The following is a 3,493-nucleotide window of genomic DNA, read 5'->3' on the forward strand; positions in this document are numbered from 1 at the left end:
GGTCTTAGAAAGGAAGCTCCTTGGTCCTGCCAACAAAAAGGGAAACAAAATACCCTTTAAAATGTATAACCTTTCAAATACCACCAGCATTGAAAGCTACTTATTAAGCACAAGCACGTGCACCATGCCACCCTGGCACCCTGTAAGGTCAGGTAGAGAGAGACACGATTCCTATCTACTACAAATTTACTGAAGACTGTTTCAAATAAGAATCTTAAAGATCTTTATGGCTAATCAAGATAAAAATAATTGTGTTTTTAAACATAAGAACAAGAAATTTGGCTAGTTGTCTAATCCCTCACAGTGGTGTATAACCAGAATAAGAAAACAAACTTCTATTTCCCTATTGTATTCACTAAGGCCTTATGTTCCTTCTTTTTAACCAGCCAAGTGCTTCCCCTCATAGATATTCTGGAAAGTTGAGAATGCTACAACTGCTAAAGGAGAAATGACTGGAGAAGAAAGGTTAAGACATATAAAGGATACCTTACTCCTTTACAAAATAATTTGTAAAGGTGCACAGTAGGATCCTCTTTGCATTATTTTGCTTGAGTGCTTTGGTATCTAATTGCAACTTGGGCCAGTGGTACCTTTTCTCCATCAACCTGTTAACAAAAGATTGGAGCCACCAATCTAATGTCAATAGGTGGCCTCATCTGGGGTGTCGTAAAAAGAGAAACTTTATTCAGGTGAACAGTTTTTACAAACCAAGGAAACCCCAACCAGTGGAAATTGGAAAGTACACGCTCTCCTCTCCACAAAGGGGAGGCTGGCTTATATAGACAATGTGCTTCCCCTGGTTCTAGATTGGTCCATTTTTATGCAAATAAGAAATCTAAATGTGTAGCTTGATTGGTACAAATAGTACTGTTCTGATTGCTTGGAATCTTAAGTCCTGATTGGTTATTATGAAACTGCTCTGATTGGTCAGTAAAGATGCAAATGAAGATACAGCTGTGCAGCTCCAATTGGATGGGGCAGGTCTCAGCCTATTGGTTGAAATACGATTCCAGGAACTTCTTTATAAGGTACAGCTCATGCAGCAGAAACTCAGTGCAAGAGGCTACAGCTCAGTCTGAGGCTTTTCCCTCATATGCATAAGAGGCCTCTATAAACAATGGGTGCTAGACTCCGATTATAAATTTGGGCCCAGTTAATGACAAGGAGTCTTTTTTGACAAGTATATTCTTTCTTGGGATCACCAAAACCACACATCAAACAGTTTAATCTTCAAGTGTCAGTTGGTCAAGATAGTTTGACATTTCTTTTTTGAGTCTGGAACTGCAATGGTCTGGTTTTATAAACAGTAGAATTTAGGACTATGGAGAGAATTGAGCAGAATAAATTAAAGATATGTAAACAAACAACAAAAAGCTAGTTTTTCTTTTAAAATCACAAGCCAGTTTCTCACACTGGGCAACAGTAGGATACTGTGAGTACTGTGAGCATACAATGAAAGCAGAAAGAGATGAAAGAGAAATAAAAGTGCACCTGCAGAAGACAATGAGTGCAAAGGAAAAAGAGACTCAGGAAATACTGAATTCAGTTGGCCCTATTTATGGTTTAGATATCAGTCTTTGTTAGGTTAACAGATGGTGAATCCCATTACCAAAAAGCTTAAGTACAACAAATTCACAGTTAAATAATAGGGATATAAGCTTTATTATTTTAATTTTATTAAGATACAAAAAATGCATTTTAATGCAAGGTATTTTGTATACTCTAAATGAATCCAGTAAACAGAAAATTCAGACAATTCCAAATTAAAATCACATAAATGACAATGGGAGTATATACCAAGGGGTTTGTTTGAAAGACATTTAATTAATGCCTTAATTAGAGGTCTGGTCATCAGAAAGAAATAGATACATAATATGTGATGAGGCTTAAATATGATTAAATGACATAGTACCTATATAACATAAGTTCATTCCTAGGCACATAAAAATATTCAACAAATGCTAGCTAAGTCAATATGCAGGGCACTAAGCAAAAAGCCAATAATACTGTCTTGTTGATTTGATCACCACCTTCTTTTTTGAACTTGCCAAGAAGAAAATTGAATCTGAATCTGATGAAGCCTTTAGCTCCAACTACCAGTTTACAGGAAATACAGGAGACAGAGGAGCATAAGTGAAGTTTAAGTGACACTATTAGGATACAATCAGCAAACTCCAGGCTGTGGGAAACGCTGTAACACACAACCCAGTTTCTTTAAGAAATAAATTACAAGGGGGGAAATAAAGAGAGGATGGGAAAAACTAAAGATTAAAAAATATTTAAGAAATAAATAAAATAATCACATTATGCACATCTTTTTGAGTCCTGATTCAAATGAAAATATGTGGGGGAAAATGACATTTATGAAATAATTAAAAATTCGAACACTGACAGGATACTTGGTGGTATTAAGGGATTATTTTAATACTTTAGGTATGATAAGGGTCTGTGGTAATGTTTAAAGAAAAGAGCTCTAATGTTTTAGAGATAGATACTGAAATATTTATCAAAAAATTGATATACCTGAAATTTGCTTCAAAATAATATGGGAAGGGAAAAGTATGGGGAGTATGGTTGAAACAAGATTGGCCATGAGTCGATAATTGTTCAAGCTGGGTGATGGGTACATGCCTTCTTTTGTATATGTTTTTCTCTACTGATTTAAAATTTTTTATATTGTATAATAAGACATACTGCCACTCCAGGACACCACCTTCCCACGCATTCATTCAGCAACCATTTCTTGATTGTCTACCATGGGCCAGGCACTTTCAGCACATCTCCAGTGAGGGCCAAACACATAATAAACTTACCATACAAGCACCCTTTAAATAGTTAAAAGTGTAACGCGAAGGACCACAGCATGGCATAATTTTACTTTGAGAAGTCCAATCTTATATTAGGTTAATATTTTACATGATTCATTTGAGACAGGATTAAAACAAGATTAATCTTGATTCATTTAGTAAAACAACCAGGAAAGATATGACACTATTTTCTTTTTTCCCTCTCCTTGCTCCACAGTAGGAATAAGTCACTGAGTAAAGAAAAACAACACAGACCCTACTGCTGAGTAGGGTTCTCGCCCAGCTCAAGATTTGGGCCTATCTTTCCTTCTTCTGGACACCCACCTCAAAAAGTCTAGTGATGTCCACTGCCCTACAGATTCTCCATCAATAATTATTTAGGTTTTTGTACAAATGTTCAATAAAACCCATAAAATTCTTTCTAATGCACAGTATGCTTAATGGATGTTGAAGCTAAGAGTTGTATATTTCTCTCTCCTGCATATCCAATTTACTAAATTGAAATCATTTTGCTTTTCTATATAACTCAAATAGCTACATTTTAAATTTTCTCTGGCATATGTTTAAACTGAAAAACATCCTGTGAACTAACTGGCTTGCCCGCTGAGTGCTCGCCATGACACAGAATGCCAAAAATGTTGGAGAGGAAGTCAGATTTAATGACATTCCCAGCAGGGTACTGGGCA

Source organism: Myotis lucifugus, unplaced genomic scaffold (assembly GCF_000147115.1).
Source record: "Myotis lucifugus unplaced genomic scaffold, Myoluc2.0 scaffold_110, whole genome shotgun sequence".
Taxonomy (NCBI): Eukaryota; Metazoa; Chordata; class Mammalia; order Chiroptera; family Vespertilionidae; genus Myotis; species Myotis lucifugus.